Raw genomic sequence first — 18,992 nt, forward strand, 5'->3', positions numbered from 1 at the left:
CACTATTTCCACAGAAATATGTAAAACCATCAAGAAACCTATAACTTCTTGAAATGTGTAACCGTTTATTTCAAAAGAGTGGAAATGTTTTTTTAAACATGCAATTGAAATATATGTGATTTTTGTGAAACAGACCTGTGAAATGTAACATGTAGGTTCTGAATTGTGAAATAATCCCTCCTTCCCAAAATAAGTAACTCAACTTTACCCTAACTTAGTACTAAACTTAGTACAAAGTTGCGTCACTTATTTTGGGACGAAGGGAGTAGTAACCGTAAAATGTGAAATTGATTTTTTGAAAGAGTGGAATATGTTTTCTTTTCAAAAATGTGTAACTAAAATAGATGTGATTTTTGTGAAACATAGCAATGAAATGTAAGAATGTAGGTTCTGTATTGTGAAATACTAACCACAAAATGTGAAATTATGATGTATAAATGTGAAACTGATTATTTCAAAAGAGTGAAATATTTTTAAAAAGAATGTGTAACTAAAATATATGTGATTTTTGTGAAACACGTTAGTGTAATGTAAAAGTAGGTTCTGAATTGTGAAAATATTAACCACAAATGTGAAATTACAATGTATAAATGTGAGAGTGATTATTTCAAAGGAGTGAAATAAGTTTTTTCAGACATATGTAATTGAAATATATGTTATTTTCCTGAACCAAGCCAGTCTGAAGTGAACTGTAGGTTGTGAATTATGATAGAGTAACTACAGAAAGTGAATTCTGTTGTATCGTTTGTGAAACTGATTGTTTGAACATGTGTAATAGTTTATTACAAAAGTGTGAAATATGTTATTTGAAAAATGTGCAATTTAATTACATGTTTTTTAAGCAAGCCCGTGAAAAGTAAAATGTAGGTTCTGAATTGTGCAATAGCCACTACGGAAAGTGAAATTGTAGCATATCATTGTGAAATATATGTTCAAATTCAAATATGGTTGAAAAATATTCAAGTTTGATCTCATTTTAAAGGTTTTGGCTCACGGAGTTCAATTTTTTCACAAATGAATATATGGTTTAAAAGATATGGATGTTTTAAATTAGCTAAGGAGGAAGAAATGGTTGGATTTTTTTATTGTGTGGGAGAATAAAAAGTGATTGTGCCACACTGTCATGCATGCATGTGAAGTACATTAGTGGGGGGACAATTGTTTAAGAGTGAGAGTGGAAATACGAATATGGGAAATCCAAAAAAGAAATGTAATACAATGATTCTTGGCCCACATTGTGTTAGATGGCGACTCCCTATTGGACACCAACTTGCTAGTAGGTAGTGCAACCACGCAAACTTACATTTCATGGGGAATCGTGGTTCGCTTGCGACCAACGACCGGCAAGGGACGGTCAGAGAGACGACGATGTAGCAGTTCCTTGTTAAGGCCAGCGTGGTCCGGGGATCTTGCGCCGGTCGGCATGGTCCATGGAAAGATGAACCACACATAGTAGGGGAAGTAGCATGGCCCAATTATGTACCCAATGGCACCGGTCAACGTCATGTTCTCGGTGATGGGCGAAGACATGGGGTTCATCCACAATGGGTACGCAGGGACGGCTGTGGTGCCTCCGCCACCACCTCCTCAAGATGGGGTGGGCATTGTGAGCCCCGGGTCGTCGGATGGGAGGAGCGCCATGACGCAGGTTGACATGACGAACTACATGGGCGACGGAGCGATGATGGAGAACATCGACGCCTCGGAGGATCAGTCCTCCAAGAGGAGCATCAAGCATCCCAACCGCCGCATGATCAAGAATCATGAGTCAGCCGAACTGTCGCGTGCTAAGAACAGGTACTTACATTGCTGCCAAAATTCTTGGTTTTTATGCAATACCATTTCTGCAATAGTGGTAACAAGGTCGGTGACACATACACACTCCATCTTCGATAATCCTACAGGCTTATACTATGGAGCTTGAAGCTGAACTAAACCACCTCAAGGGGGAGAAAGCTCGTCTGAAAGCTGAGTAGGTAGGGAGCTGTTGACCAGTGAAAACCATGAGAAAATTTAGTTTTCTTCTTCTTTTCAGTTCTTACCGTTACTAAACTCTATCATTGTTTTGTTGCAGAAGACAATTTTGTTGACCAAGAAAAAAAATGTTATGTACATTTTCCCACCATCGCGTGGCAATCCTCCTACACTTGCCATCTTCTTTTAACAATCAAATTGCTAAGTTTAACACAGCTAATGTGTGTGTGCTGATAAAACCACCTTGTTTTCTTGATATTCTTTTCTTACAACTGGTGGAGAAGATGATGGAGTAGTCCAAGGAGAAAGTGAACGTCAAGAAAGGTGGAGCCCTATCATGGTGCGACAGAAGATGCATCTTGTGGACAGTGACCCGCCATTCAGCTTCCATAGCCATGCTAGCATGAGGATGAGAATGAATTGTGGTGTTCATAACAGTTACCTTTCCTTTTCGGACCGGGGTGGCATAGTAATATACTAGTAGTAGCTAAAACCCAAAAGGACCCAAATGTGAGAGTTTATCTAGTCAAGCAAGTAAACTTGTGTTGTTGTTACTATTTATAGGTATATGTGTTTGTGAGAAGATTCAAACAAATGGAACAAAAGAAAGTTAGCAATATGTTGATGTGTACTTGCTCTTTAATATGATGTGATTGAGTGTGTGTGGTCCATGTGTGTGTGGGAGTCTTCGCCATTCCTCTCTTATGAACAAGTGGAGATGACACACGAGTTGAGTTTAGTCACGTAGGCACACTTTTCTGCGTAGGTGAAATCTTAGTCATTCAAATAGTTCTTAAATCTAGTGAAATCTAAGCTATTCAAATCAGTGGTCACACGGGATCCCTTGAGACTTGTCGGTGGTCACCCATCGTAATGCTTGGGTAGTTGATCCAGTTTCCCCCTCCGTCGTGACTTGCTTCTTGATGGTCCGACTAGCCTTCAGTTGTGCTCCCTCATTCGGCAACCATGATAGCCATGATTAACCCTGATACTCTTATGGATGTGTGCATCGGAGGCCGGGGGTGATCCTTCTTTTCTAAGAAAAAAAACCTCCCACACTTACCATAATTTGTCAATTGCTTGCAAGAACATAATTGCCAAGTCTTAAAACAGTTAATGTGAGCGTGCTGATGGTAACACCTTTTGGTCTCGACTTTTTATAGATGGTGGAGAAGATGATGGAATAGTCCAAGGAGAACGACAACACAAAGAAGGGTGGCACCCTGTCGCGGCTCTGCGGTGGCTGCATCTTGTGAATTTTTGGCACTTTGGCAGCACCCTATCTATCAGTACGAGACGAACTATCTACTATGTACCTATCTATCTATAGCTCACCTTTTTCATCAATCACATGAATTTAATAGCTATCTAATGCTTTGATTTATGCTTACCTCTCTCATGCGGCAGGCTATGAATAGGGTGGTGCGACGCACAAGACTGAACCACACATCACAAGCAAGAGCGTAGGTAGAGACCTTCTAGGATGTCATCAAAGATGAGCAAGGAGATGAAGTTCTCCGAGGGAGAAGTCACCTCACAACCGCACATTCTCAAAGGTGAGGAGCAGACGGTTGCCCAGATGCTGCAGTCTTCGATCTTCGCATTGATGTTGGACGAGCAGCAATACTCGGTTTGCGAGGTGGGCGCAATTTTGGATCCATGAACATGGATGAGTTTATGAGCAACATATGGAATGTCGAGGAGTTCCAATCGGCTACAAGCGATGGCTTGGTGGGCATGGAGGAGGCTCCTGTGGTGGGTGCTGGTGGAAGCAGAGGTGGCAGGGATGCAGGAGGAAGTGGCCAATGCTGGCAAGGGTCCTTATCCTTGCTTCCCCCGTTGTGCCGGAAGACGATGGAGGAGGTGTGGGCTGAGATCAACTGGGAGCCCCGACCGGTGCATGCCCAGCCTCAGGTCGCGTGTGCCTCACTGCAACTTCCTGTCTAGCCAAAGGTGGGGAATGACAGAAAGTCTTTTTGCGCGGTGATGCTACCTAGTGGCAACAAATCCGCCATTGATTGCTCGCGTTAAGATGCGTGCAGGTGGGACCACTTTATTCTCATTTTCTGCTATACACTAGTATACGTCATGGAAATATAGCTAGTGGTCCCCATTATTTGTCTTTGGCATGGATGCATGGTAGAAATATGACACTATGCTCTCTGTCTCTCTCTCCCTCTCTCTCTCTCTTGTTAAATCCAACCTTTTATTTCACCTTTACTAAATTAAATCATCCCTATCTTTTAAACCATAAGTTCCCTTTTTATATACATATTTGAACTCCTGGCGCTAAGGCCTTTTAAACAAGACCAATCATGAATACATTCGAACACATTTAAATTTCAACATTTCACATTCCATATGTGAAGCAAACCTATATAACTAGAAATTTTTTGAATAACTATTTCCACAGAAATATGTAAAACCATCATATTTTTCTAGAAACCTACAACTTTTTGAAATGTGTAACAGTTTATTTCAAAAGAGTGAAAATATTTTTTTAAAACATGCAATTGAAATATATGTGATTTTTGTGAAACACACTTGTGAAATGTAACATGTAGGTTTTGAATTGTGAAATATTCCCTCCGTCCCAAAATAAGTGACTCAACTTTACACCAAGTTAGTACTAAAGTCAGTACAAAGTTGCGTCAGTTATTTTGGGATGAAGGGAGTAGTAACAAAAAAATGTGAAATTGATTTTTTGAAAGAGTGGAATATGTTTTTTAAACGTGTAACTAAAATAGATGTGATTTTTGTGAAACATGACAGCGAAATGTAAAAATGTTTGTTCCGAATTGTGAAATACTAACCACAAAATGTGAAATTATAATGTATAAATGTGAAACTGATTATTTCAAAAGATTGAAATATGTTTTTCAAAAATGTGTAACTAAAATATATGTGATTTTTGTGAAACATGTTAGTGAAATGTAAAAAGTAGGTTCTGAATTGTGAAAAATATTAACCACAAATGTGAAATTACAATGTATAAATGTGAAACTGATTATTTCAATAGAGTGAATAAGTTTTTTAAACATTTTTAATTGAAATATATGTGATTTTCCTGAACCAAACCAGTCTGAAGTGACATGTAGGTTCTGAATTATGAAAGAGTAACTACAGAAAGTGAAATTCTATTGTGTTGTTCGTGAAACTGATTGTTTGAACATGTGTAATACTTTATTTCAACAGAGTGAAATATGTTATTTTAAAAATGTGCAATTTAATTAGGTGTTTCTTTGTGAAGGAAGCCCATGAAAAGTGAAATGTAGGTTCTGAATTGTGCAATAGCCACTGCAGGAAGTGAAATTGTAGTGTATCATTGTGAAATAGATTATTTTGACATGTGAAATATATGTTCAAATTTAAATATGGTTAAAAATACTCAAGTTTGATCTCATTTTAAAGGTTTTGGCATACGGAGTTCAAATATAAAAAAAATCACAAATGAATATATGGTTTAAAAGATATGGATGTTTTAAATTAGCTAAGGAGAAAAAAAATTGGATTTATTGTGTGGGAGAAGAAAAAGTGAGTCTGCCACACTGTCATGCATGCTAGTGAAGTACACTAGTGGGGGCCAACTGTTGAAGAGTGAGAGTGGAAATACGAAGATGGGAAATCCAGAAAAGAAATGTCATACAAAGATATTTGGCCCACATAGCGTTAGATGACAACTCCCTATTGGAAACCACCTTGCTAGTAGGTAGCACAATTGCGCAATTCTACAATTCGTGGGGAATGGTGGTTCGGTTGCGGCCAACAACCGGTAGGGGACGCTTGGAGAGAGACGTTGCAGCAATTCCTTGTCAAGGTCGGCGTCGTCCGAGGATTTGGCGTCGGTGGCCACACACCTGTGCCGGCCAGCATTTTCCATGGATAGATGAACTCCGTGCAGCAAGGGCATCTACCTGGCCCAATGATGTATCTGATGGCACCGACCAACGGCATGTTCTCGGTGATGGGTGATGACATGGGTTCATCCCCAATGGGTACGCAGGGATGGCTATGGTGCCTCCACCACCACCCCTCAAGGTGGGGTGGGTATCATGAGCCGTGGGTCGTCGGACGGGAGGAGCGCCACGATGCAGGCTGACATGATGAACTACATGGGCAACAGAGCGATGATGGAGAACGGCGACGCCCTGGGGGATCAGTCCTACAAGAGGAGCATCGAGCATCACCACCGCCACATGATCAAGAATAATGAGTCAGCCGAACGATAGTACCGAATCGAAAGCTTTTCTTCAGGAGGAAATTTTGAGGTGTCGATTTCTTCACATTAATCTTCTCGACTCTATTGCTTCAACAACTATAGCTTGTTCTTCTCTGCAACAAAGATGTACTTCGGTGAAGTTCCTCGAACTCATCACCGAAGACAACATTCTCTTCGGTTGTGTATGGACCCTTTTTTTATCTGTATGTACTAGCAAACAAATCAGTCCATTCCTGTTTCTGTCAACAATCTCCAAAACACAAGGTAGGCAGATATTGCACCAACATATTCAATTATGTTAGCACTGTTGAGAGATTGCACTAGTGAAGGTATGAACCCTAGGCCTTGTTTTTAAGCATTGCAATACCGTTTGTGCCCACTTTTATCATTTTGCTACCTTGCTATTTTTATTTATTCAGATTATAAAAATATATTTCTACTATCCATACTACACTTGTATCATCATCTCTTTCTCAAACTAGTGCACCTATACAATTTGCCATTGTATTGGGTGTGTTGGGGACACAAGAGATTTCTTGTATTTGGTTGCAGGGTTTTTTGAGAGAGACCATGTTCATCCTACACCTCCCACGGATTGATAAACCTTAGGTCATACACTTGACTGAAATTTGCTACCATCCTACAAAACTCTGCGCTTGGAGGCCCAACACGAGTCTACAAGAATAAAGTTGCATAGTAGAAATCCAACAACCATGGGTGTTACCACTATGAACAGTGTTGCCATATGAATAATATTTTTTTGTAATAAAAAATATTGATTCCATTTTTCAAGTGCCAGAAATGATTTTTCCGTGAAGGAAGTCCGTAGAATAACTTTTAAAATTATGTCTTCATTTTTCATCCAAATTAGACAACATTGTAAGCCCACTGACCAATTTTCTTGAATTTCATAGTATTATTGCTATATTTCATGGATTTACTAGATTTCTAGTGAATTTCTGAACTTTCTCAAATTTGAACTACAAGTGTGATGTAGTTTGGTCCTAGAAATTGGGTAAAATCATTTTAAGCTTTTAGATTGGTGGTGTATGCATTGGGCACAACCAAAGTTGAAATTCCAAACAATTTTGTAGGAATGGTCAACATTGCAAGTTCGACCTAGAATTGGAAAATCAAAGAAAATGAAAAAGTCTCAAAAATTATAATCCTTATGCATGGGGCCCTTTGGTGTTAAGGAGTTTGTGATAAAAATCATAAACTCGCCATACCACAAGTTTAAAAAAACTTCACAAAAATGGACTATCTAGTATGAACTTGCATGGATTTCAAGGCATATGCACATGGACCTAGCCACTGCATAGTCAATGCTAACATGTCCAAATTTGGCACAACCATGGGTGTTACCATTGTGAAAAATATTGCCATAGAAACATTATAATTTTTGTAATAAAAATATTATTTCTATTTTCAAGTGCGATTAATGAGGTTTTTGTGAAGGAAGTGCTAAATAAGTTGTAAAACTAGGTCTTTTCATTTTTCATCCAAAGTAGACCACATTGGTAACCCAGTAACCAAGTATCTTGAATTTCAGAGTAGTATTACTATATTTCATTGATTTACTAGATGTCTAGTGAATTATCTGAACTTGCTCAAATATGAAATACAAGTGTGATGTAGTTTGGTCCCAAAAATTGGCTAAAATCATTTTATGCTTTTGCATTGGTGGTGTATGAATTGGGCACAACCAAAGTTGAAATTCCAAACCATTTTGCATGAATGGTCAACATTGCTAGTTTGACCCTAGATTGGAAAAAATCAATGAAAATGAAAAAACCTCAAAAATTAAAATCCTTGTGCATGGGGTCCTTTGTGTCAACTAGTTTGTGGGAAAAATCATAAAATTGCAATACCACAAGTTTTGAAAATTCAATATTACAAGTTTGACTCCAATTTAAGTAAGTTTTGCATGTTGCTGTTTTTGGCAAGTTTTGTGTGTTGCTATTTTTGGCACGTTCTGCATGTTGCACTCTATTTGAACATGCAAAATCACTCGACGTAGGAAATCCAGAACATAGCATACAACTAGTGATTAAAAACATTCAAATAACATATTGTTTTCAATTAAAAGGGAATCCCAAATGTCGGATCCTCGGCAGTAGCTATAATAAACAAACTAAACTACTTAATACGCTTAAGATGGCGAGCCAGGCGGCGGTGGGAGCATTGAGCATCCTGCTCAAACTTCATCGAGCACTCATACTGCTCCACCACTATTGGGGCATTCTTGCAGCCAGCCTCCAAGTGCTCCTTGCCAACCATCTTCTCATCCTTGTGGTCCACATTAATCGCTAGATTCATGTCATCCTGAGCAAGACGAGCGATGATCTCTAACCTCCCGATAGCCCTCCTCTCGTGCATCCTTTTGCTGTGCAATGATCTCCAACCCCGTGATTGCCCTCCACTTTGATAACCCACTAGTATAGGCGATAGTTTTAGCCCTTTTCAATAAATAAGAATGTCAAATCCAAAGGGAAGCTAAAGGTATAACAAATATTCCCTCAAGTTCTATCGACCACCGATACAACTCTATGCACACTTAACGTTTGCTTTACCTAGAACAACTATGAAACTACTTTGCAAGAATAAAACTACCAGTACTTTGTGAGAGTAAAGCTATGAATAAATTGCAAGGTAATAAAAGTAGATAGCTTTTGTCAACAAGAAAGTCATTTGTCCCTCGGCAATCGATAACTAGACTGGCAATCATTCTTGCAGTTTTATATGAGGGAGAGGCATGAGTTAACATACTTTCTCTACTTGGATCGTATGCACTTATGATTGGAACTCTAGCAAGCATCCGCATCTACTGAAGATCATTAAGGTCATAAAACTCAACCATAGCACTAAGTATCAAGTCCTCTTTACTCCCATATGCAATAACCCACTTATCCATGTTCTAGCTTCAACCACTCCGACAACCGACAATAAGCAAATTATGAATGTATTGCAACACCCTACAGCGGGGACCCCTCACATTTGCGCGAGATGGAGGGAACCATAGGACAACACCATAATAAATATACACTCAAACCAATCACGATCATCAATTAACCCATAGGACAAAACATATCTACTCAAACATCATAGGATAACCACATATCATTGGGAAATAATATATAGAGTTGAGCACCATGTTTAGATATTACAGCGGGAAAAAGAGAGGTTACACCGCTGCATAAAGGGGGAGAAAGTTGGTGTTGACAGTAGCAAGGTTGTTGATGTAAAACGCCATCACGATCCTTGCCCCCGTGCCACTCCGGCGCCACCATGAGAGGGGGGAGAGAGATAATACGTCTCCAGCGTATCTATAATTTATGAATTATTCATGCCATGTTTATAATATTTTTACATGATTTTGGTATGATTTGATTTGAACTAACCCGGACTGACGCTATTTTCAGCAGAACTACCATGGTGTTGTTTTTGTGCAGAAATAAAAGTTCTTGGAATGTGCTGAAAATCAACAGAGAATATTTTTGGAAAATATAAAAAATACCCGAATGAAAAGCTACCGGAGGGGAGTCCCGAGGCCACCACGAGGGTGGAGGGCGCGCCCCCTAGGGTGCGCCCCCTACCTCGTGGACTCCCCGTGGGCCCCCTTGACGTGAAACCAACGCCAACCCCTCCTATAAATCCAAAAAACCCCAAAACAGAAGAGAGATTGGAAGTTCCGCCGCTGCAAGCCTCCAGAACCACGAGGAATCAATCTAGGCCCTCTCCGACACCCCGCCAGACGGGGCCATCATCACCGGAGGCCATGGGGGAGGATCTCAGAGGGGCCATCATTGCCATGAAGGCCAGGGACCAGAGGGAGAACCTCTCCCCATACACGGGGAGGCCATGGAGGAGGATGCACAAGGGGGAGAACCTATCCTCCTCTCTCTAAGTGGCACCTAAGTGCCATCAGGAGGGGAATCATCGCCGCGGTGATCGTCTTCATCAACATCACCATCATCATCACCATCCTCATCTCTTTTCAGCGGTCCACTCCCCCGCACCCTGCTCTAATCACCTACTTGAACATGGTGCTTTATGCCACATATTATCATCCAATGATTTGTTGCCATCCTACGATGTTTTGAGTAGATTTAGTTTGTCTTTGGGTTGATTGATGATCTAGATTAGTTTGAGTAGTATATTTTATTTTGGTGTTGTCCTATGGTGCCTTTCGTGCCATGCACACGTGAGGGATTCCCGCTGTAGGGTGCTGCAATACGTTCATGATTCAAGAAGAGAAAGGGGGTTGTTGCATATGGGATAAAGGGGACTTGATATGTTAATGCTATGGTTGGGTTTTACCTTAATGATATTTAGTAGTTGCGGATGCTTGCTAGAGTTCTAACCATAAGTGCATATGATCCAAGAAGAGAAAGTTTGTTAGCTTATGCCTCTCCCTCATATGAAATTGCAATAATGATTACCGGTCTTGTTAACAATTGCCTAGGACAACTCTGCACACCGACCCATCATTATTCCACAATCGCTATTTATAATATTTAGTAATATATTCTAAGTAATGATAACAGCACCTACTTTTATACTTTAGCTATATGATACCATGCAAAGTTATCATCTTCATACCCACAACATGTTTTATTTCTCGTTTCTAGTTGGAAGCAAACATTCGGTGTACGTAGAGTCGTACCAGTGGTGGATAGGACTTGAGAGAATATTGATCTTACCTTTAGCTCCTTGTGGGTTCGACGGTCCATACTTATCACTTCCACCTTTGGAAATTGCTATGATGATTTCGTGCACTTCGGGATTATCAAGCTCTTTTCTAGCGCCGTTGCTGGGGGGCAATAGCGTGAGGTTGATATTCTTGTGTGTGCTTGATTGCTTTCTTCACTAAGTAGTTTTTGTTTTCCATTTTTGTTTTGCTTAGTTGTGGGTGAAACATACAAAAAAATTAAAATATTAAAATACAAAAATTATTACTTGCCGCTTTTGCCTAAAAACTTTTTTCAAAAAGAGAAGTGATTGGAAAGTTATGCATTGGATAAGTGAGGGTCGACCTTTAACACTTGTGTTCATGCTCATGGAAACAATGCAGAATTTTTCAAGGAAGTTTCTCTGAAAATTATTGTCCCCTTGTATATATCCATTGTAATATAAAAATAATGTGCCAAGCTTTGGTTTTAGGATGATTAGATTGCTTGTTTGCTATGTTCGATGTAAAAATAGAAACTTTGGCTGTAGCGCGTGAATTTATATTTTTTTACTGGAATATCAAATGCATCTGAAACTTTTGGAACAATACTTATATACATTTTTTTAGATTGTCCTAATTGTTTAGAATTTTTGGAGTTACATAAGTATAAGAAGTTTCCAGATTACTACAGACTGTCTTGTTTCTGACAGATTCTGTTTTGTATGTGTTATTCGCTTATTTTGGCGAATCTATGGGTAGTATCAGGGGGTATGAACCATGGTGAAGTTGGAATACAGTATATATAATGCTAATATGAAATTGGAATGAGTTTACAACAGTACCTAAAGGTAGTAATTTGATTTATTATACTAACGGATCTCACAAAGTTTTTGCTAAGTTTTGTGTGGATGAAGTGTTCGAAGAACGAGGAGTTACCTATGTGAGAAGAATAAAGAGAGGCAAGAGGTCAATCTTGGGGATGCCCAAGCACCCCAAGTAAATATTTCAAGGATACTCAAGCATCTAAGCTTGGGATGCCCCGGTTGGCATCCCATCTTTCTTCTTCAACAATTATCGGTATACCTTAGTTTTTGTTTTGTTCACATGATTTGTGTCCCTTGTGTTTTTATTTTTCTTTATGAACCATGCTAGTAGGAGATAGCCCGTCATTGATTTATAGAATTCTTCATGTGCTTCACTTACATTTTTTGAGTGTGACCTTATAGAATGCTCTTTGTGCTTCACTTAAATCTTTTGCGTATAGTTTTATAGAATGCTTCATGTGCTTCACTTATATATTTTGAGCTTGGATATTGGTTAATCTATATTAATTGAAGAATGCTCCATGAACATCACTTACATCTTTTGTTGGAAATATGCCCTAGAGGCAATAATAAATTGGTTATTATTATATTTCCTTGTTCATGATAATCGTTTATTATCCATGCTATATTTGTATTGATAGGAAACTCAGATACATGTGTGGATACATAGACAACACCATGTCCCTAGTAAGCCTCTAGTTGACTAGCTCGTTGATCAATAGATGGTTACGGTTTCCTAACCATGGACATTGGATGTCATTGATAACGGGATCACATCATTAGGAGAATGATGTGATGGACAAGACCCAATCCTAAGCCTAGCACAAATATCGTGTAGTTCGTATGCTAAAGCTTTTCTAATGTCAAGTATCATTTCCTTAGACCATGAGATTGTGCAACTCCCGGATACCGTAGAAATGCTTTGGGTGTATCAAATGTCACAACGTAACTGGGTGACTATAAAGGTGCACTGCAGGTATCTCCGAAAGTGTCTGTTGGGTTGGCACGAATCGAGACTGGGATTTGTCACTCCGTGTAAGCGGAGAGGTATCTCTGGGCCCACTCGGTAGGACATCATCATATGCACAATGTGACCAAGGAGTTGATCACGGGATGATGTGTTACGGAACGAGTAAAGAGACTTGCCGGTAACGAGATTGAACTAGGTATTAGATACCGACGGTCGAATCTCGGGCAAGTAACATACCGATAGACAAAGGGAATTGTATACGGGATTGATTAAGTCCTTGACATCGTGGTTTATCCGATGAGATCATCGTGGAACATGTGGGAGCCAACATGGGTATCCAGATCCCGCTGTTGGTTATTGACCGGAGAACGTCTCGGTCATGTCAGCATGTCTCCCGAACCTGTAGGGTCTACACACTTAAGGTTCGGTGACGCTAGGGTTGTAGAGATATTAGTATGAGGTAACCCGAATGTTGTTCGGAGTCCCGGATGAGATCCCGGACATCATGAGGAGTTCCGGAATGGTCCGGAGGTAAAGAATTATATATAGGAAGTGCTATTTCGGCCATCGGGACAAGTTTCGGGGTCACCGGTATTGTACCGGGACCACCGGAAGGGTCCCGGGGGTCCACCGGGTGGGGCCACCTGCCCCGGGGGGCCACATGGGCTGTAGGGGGTGTGCCTTGGCCTATATGGGCCAAGGGCACCAGCCCCAAGAGGCCCATGCGCCAAGAGAAGAGAAAAAGGGGAGAGTCCTAAAAGGGGAAGGCACCTCCGAGGTGCCTTGGGGAGGATGGACTCCTCCCCCCCTTGGCCGCACCCTTCCTTGGAGGAAGGGGCAAGGGCTGCGCCTCCCCCCTCTCCCATGGCCCTATATATAGTGGGGAAAAGGAGGAGCAAACCAATCTAAGGCCTGGCGCCTCCCTTCCCCTCCCGTGACACATCTCCCTCCTCCCGCAGCGCTTCGCGAAGCCCTGTTGGAATCCCGCTACTTCCACCACGCCGTCGTGCTGCTGGATCTCCATCAACCTCTCCCTCCTCCTTGATGGATCAAGGCATGGGAGACGTCTCCGTTCCGTACGTGTGTTGAACGCGGAGGTGCCGTCCGTTCGGCGCTAGGATCATCGGTGATTTGAATCACGACGAGTACGACTCCATCAACCCCGTTCTCTTGAACGCTTCCGCGCGCGATCTACAAGGGTATGTAGATCCAATCCTCCCTCGTTGCTAGATGACTCCATAGATTGATCTTGGTGATACGTAGGAAAATTTTGAATTTATGCTACGTTCCCCAACAGTGGCATCATGAGCTAGGTCTATTGCGTAGATTCTATGCACGAGTAGAACACAAAGTAGTTGTGGGCGTTGATTTTGTTCAATATGCTTGCCGTTACTAGTCTTATCTTGATTCGGCGGCATCGTGGGATGAAGCGGCCCGGACCGACCTTACACGTACTCTTACGTGAGACAGGTTCCACCGACTGACATGCACTAGTTGCATAAGGTGGCTAGCGGGTGTCTGTCTCTCCCACTTTAGTCGGATCGGATTCGATGAAAAGGGTCCTTATGAAGGGTAAATAGCAATTGGCATATCACGTTGTGGTTTTGCGTAGGTAAGAAACGTTCTTGCTAGAAACCCATAGCAGCCACGTAAAACATGCAAACAACAATTAGAGGACGTCTAACTTGTTTTTGCAGGGTATGCTATGTGATGTGATATGGCCAAAGGATGTGATGAATGATATATGTGATGTATGAGATTGATCATGTTCTTGTCAAGGGAATCACGACTTGCATGTCGATGACGAGACAACTTCAAGAAGACACCCTGATGGAGATCATGATGATGGAGATCATGGTGTCATGCCGGTGACAAGATGATCATGGAGCCCCAAGATGGAGATCAAAGGACCTATATGATATTGGCCATATCATGTCACTATTATTTGATTGCATGTGATGTTTATCATGTTTATACATCTTATTTGCTTAGAACGACGGTAGTAAATAAGATGATCCCTCATTAAAATTTCAAGAAGTGTTCTCCCCTAACTGTGCACCGTTGCTACAGTTCGTCGTTTCGAAGCACTCCGTGATGATCGGGTGTGATAGATCCTTACGTTCACATACAACGGGTGTAAGACAGTTTTACATAGCAAAACACTTAGGATTAACTTGACGAGCCTAGCATGTACAGACATGGCCTCGGAACACAGAAGACCGAAAGGTCGAGCATGAGTCGTATAGAAGATATGATCAACATGAAGATGTTCACCGACGTTAACTAGTCCGTCTCACGTGATGATCGGAGACGGGCTAGTTGACTCGGATCATGTAATCACTTAGATGACTAGAGGGATGTCTATCTGAGTGGGAGTTCATAAGATGAACTTAATTATCCTGAACATAGTCAAAAGGTTTTTGCAAATTATGTCGTAGCTCGCGCTTTAGTTCTACTGTTTAGATATGTTCCTAGAGAAAATTTAGTTGAAAGTTGATAGTAGCAATTATGCGGACTAGGTCCATAAACTGAGGATTGTCCTCATTGCTTCTCAGAAGGCTTATGTCCTTAATGCACTGCTCAGTGTGCTGAATCTCGAACGTTGTTTGTGGATGTTGTGAACATCTGACATACACATTTTGATAACTACATGATAGTTCAGTTAAACGGTTTAGAGTTGAGGCACCAAAGACGTTTTTGAAACGTCACGAAACATATGAGATGTTTTGAGGGCTGAAATTGGAATTTCAGGCTCGTGCCCACGTCAAGAGGTATAAGACCTCCGACGATTTTCTTAACCTGCAAACTAAGGAGAAAAGCTCAATTGTTGAGCTTGTGCTCAGATTGTCTGAGTACAACAATCATTTGAATCAAGTGGGAGTTGATCTTCCAGATAAGATAGTGATGTTTCTCCGAAGTCATTACCACCAAGCTGCTAGAGCTTCGTGATGAAATATGATATATCAGGGACATATATGATGATCCTTGAGATATTCGCGATGTTTGACTCCGCGAAAGTAGAAATCAAAAGGGAGCATCAATCGTTGATGGTTAGTAAAACCACTAGTTTCAAGAAGGGCAAGGGCACGAAGGGATACTTCATAAAACGGCAATTCAGCTGCTGCTCTAGTGAAGAAACCCAAGGTTGAACCCAAACCCGAGACTAAGTGCTTCTGTAATAAAGGGAACAACCACTGGAGCAGAATTACCCTAGATACTTGGTAGATTAGAAGGCTGGCAAGGTCGATAGAAGTATATTGGATATACATTATGTTAATATGTACTTTACTAGTACTCCTAGTAGCACCAGGGTATTAGATACCGGTTCGGTTGCTAAGTGTTAGTAACTCGAAATAAAAGCTACGGAATAAACGGAGACTATCTAAAGGTGAGCTGACGATATGTGTTGGAAGTGTTCTCAATGTTGGTATGATCAAGCATCGCACGCTCCCTCTACCATCGAGATTGGTGTTTGCGTTGAGCATAGACATGATTGGATTATGTCTATCGCAATACGATTATTCATTTAAGGAGAATAATGGTTACTCTATTTATTTGAATAATACCTTCAATGGTCTTACACCTAAAATGAATGGTTTATTGAATCTCGATCGTAGTGATACACATGTTCATGCCAAAAGATAGTAATGATAGTACCACCTACTTGTGGCACTGCCACGTAAGTCATATCGGTATAAAACGCATGAGGAAGCTCCATGTTGATGTATCTTTGGACTCACTCGTTTTTGAAAAGTTTGGGACATGCGAACCATGTCTATTGGTATATATGCGTGAAGAAACTCCATGCAAATGGACCGTTTGAACTCACTTGATTTTGAATCACTTGAGACATGCAAATCATACCACATGGGCAAGATGACTGAAAGCCTCGTTTTCAGTAAAATGGAACTAGAAAGCAACTTGCTGGAAGTAATACATTTTGATGTGTGCAGTCCAATGAGTGTTGAGGCATGTAGTGGATATCGTTATGTTCTTCACAGATGATTTGAGTAGATGTTGAGTATATTTACTTGATGAATCACGAGTCTGAATTATTGAAAGGTTCAAGTAATTTCAGTGTGAAGTTGGAAGATCGTCGTGATAAGAGGATAAAAATATCTATGATATGATCATAGAGATGAATATCTGAATTACGAGTTTGGCACAGAATTAAGACATTGTGGAAATTGTTTTAAAACTAACACAGCCTGGAATACCATAGTGTGATGGTGTGTCCGAACATCATAACTGCACCCTATTGGATATGATGCATACCATGATGTCTCTTATCGAATTACCACAATAGTTTATGGGTTAGGCATTAGAGACAACCACATTCACTTTAAATAGGGCACCACGTAATTCTGGTGAGATGACACCGTGTGAACTATGGTTTAGAGAAACCTAAGCTGTCATTTCTTAAAAGTTTGGGGCTGTGACGCTTATGTGGAAAAGTTTCAGGCCGATAAGCTCGAACCCAAAGCGGATAAATGCATCTTCATAGGACAACCCAAAAACAGTTGGGTATGCCTCCTGTCTCAGATCCGAAAGCAATAAAGGATTGTTTCTAGAATCGGGTCCATTCTCGAGGAAAAGTTTCTCTCGAAAGAATTGAGTGGGAGGATGGTGGAGACTTGATGAGGTTATTGAACCGTCACTTCAACCAGTGTATAGCAGGGCACAAAGAGTTGTTCCCGTGGCACCTACACCAATTGAAGTAGAAGCTTATGATAGTGATCATGAAACTTCAGATCAAGTCACTACCAAACCTCGTGGGATGACAAGGATGCGTACTACTTCAGAGTGGTACGTAATCCTGTCTTGGAAGTCTTGTTGCTAGAGAACAATGAACCTACAAGCTATGGAGAAGCGATGGTGGGCCTGGATTCCGATAAATGGCTTGAGGCCATATAATCCGAGAGAGGATCCATGTATGAAAACAAAGTGTAGACTTTGGAAGAACTACTTGATGGTCGTAAGGCTGTTGAGTGTAGATGGATTTTAAAAGGAAGATGGACAATGATGGTAAGTATCACCGTTAAGAAAGCTCGACTTGTCGTTAAGATGTTTTCCGACAAGTTCAAGGAGTTGACTACGGTGAGACTTTCTCACTCGTAGCGATGCTAAGAGTCTGTTGGAATTATATTAGCGATTACTGCATTATTTATGAAATCTTGCAGATAGGATGTCAAAACATTGTTTCCTCGACGATTTTCTTGAGGAAAGGTTGTATGTGATACAACCGGAAGGTTTTGTCAATCCTGAAAGATGCTAATAAGTATGCAAAGCTCCAGCAATCCTTCTGAGGACTGGAGTAAGCATCTCGGAGTTGGAATGTATGCTTTGATGAGATGATCAAAGATTTTGGGTGTATACAAAGTTTATGAGAAACTGGTATTTCCAAAGAAGTGAGTGGGAGCACTATAGAATTTCTGATGAGTATATGTTGTTGACACATTGTTGATCAGAAATGATGTAGAATTTCTGGAAAGCATATAGGGTTATTGGAAAGTGTTTTTCAATGGAAAGCCTGGATTAAGCTACTTGAGCATTGAGCATCAAGATCTATAAGGATAGATCAAAACGCTTAATAGTACTTTCAAATGAGCACATACCTTGACATGATCTTGAAGGTGTTCAAGATGGATCAATCAAAGAAGGATTTCTTGCGTGAGTTATAAGGTATGAAGTTAAGACTTAAAGCTCGACCACGGAAGAATAGAGAGAAAGGACGAAGGTCGTCCCCTATGCTTAAGACATAGGCTCTACAGTATGCTATGCTGTGTACCGCACCTGAAGTGTGCCTTGCCATGAGTCAGTCAAGGGGTACCAGAGTGATCCAAGAATGGATCACAGGACAGCGGTCAAAGTTATCCTTAGTAACTAGTGGACTAAGGAATTTTCTCGATTATGGAGGTGGTAAAAGAGTTCGTCGTAAAGGGTTACGCCGATGCAAACTTTGACACTAATCCAGATTATTCTGAGTAGTAAACTGGATTCGTATAGTAGAACAGTTATTTGGAATAAGCTCCAAATAGAACGCGGTAGCTACATCTAGGAGATGACATAGAGATTTGTAAAGCACACACGGATCTGAAAGGTTCAAACCCGTTGACTAAAACCTCTCTCACAAGCAACATGATCAAACCCAGAACTCATTGAGTGCTAATCACATAGTGATGTGAACTAGACTACTAACTCTAGTAAACTCTTGGGTGTTGGTCACATGGCGATGTGACCTGTGAATGTTAATCACATAGCGATGTGAACTAGATTATTGACTCTAGTGCAAGTGGGAGACTGTTGGAAATATGCCCTAGAGGCAATAATAAA

At 40.7% G+C, this 18,992-nt stretch overlaps 2 pseudogenes; both read left to right on the forward strand.

Moving 5' to 3' along the window:
- LOC119279763 overlaps positions 1–3,230 on the forward strand; it is a 4,485-nt pseudogene extending 1,255 nt beyond the window's left edge.
- A 227-nt stretch (positions 3,231–3,457) lies between these two features.
- Positions 3,458–6,203, forward strand: LOC119279764 (annotated as a pseudogene).
- The last annotated feature ends 12,789 nt before the right edge of the window (positions 6,204–18,992 follow it).

The sequence above is a fragment of the Triticum dicoccoides genome, chromosome 3B (assembly GCF_002162155.2).
Source record: "Triticum dicoccoides isolate Atlit2015 ecotype Zavitan chromosome 3B, WEW_v2.0, whole genome shotgun sequence".
NCBI classification, from domain to species: Eukaryota; Viridiplantae; Streptophyta; class Magnoliopsida; order Poales; family Poaceae; genus Triticum; species Triticum dicoccoides.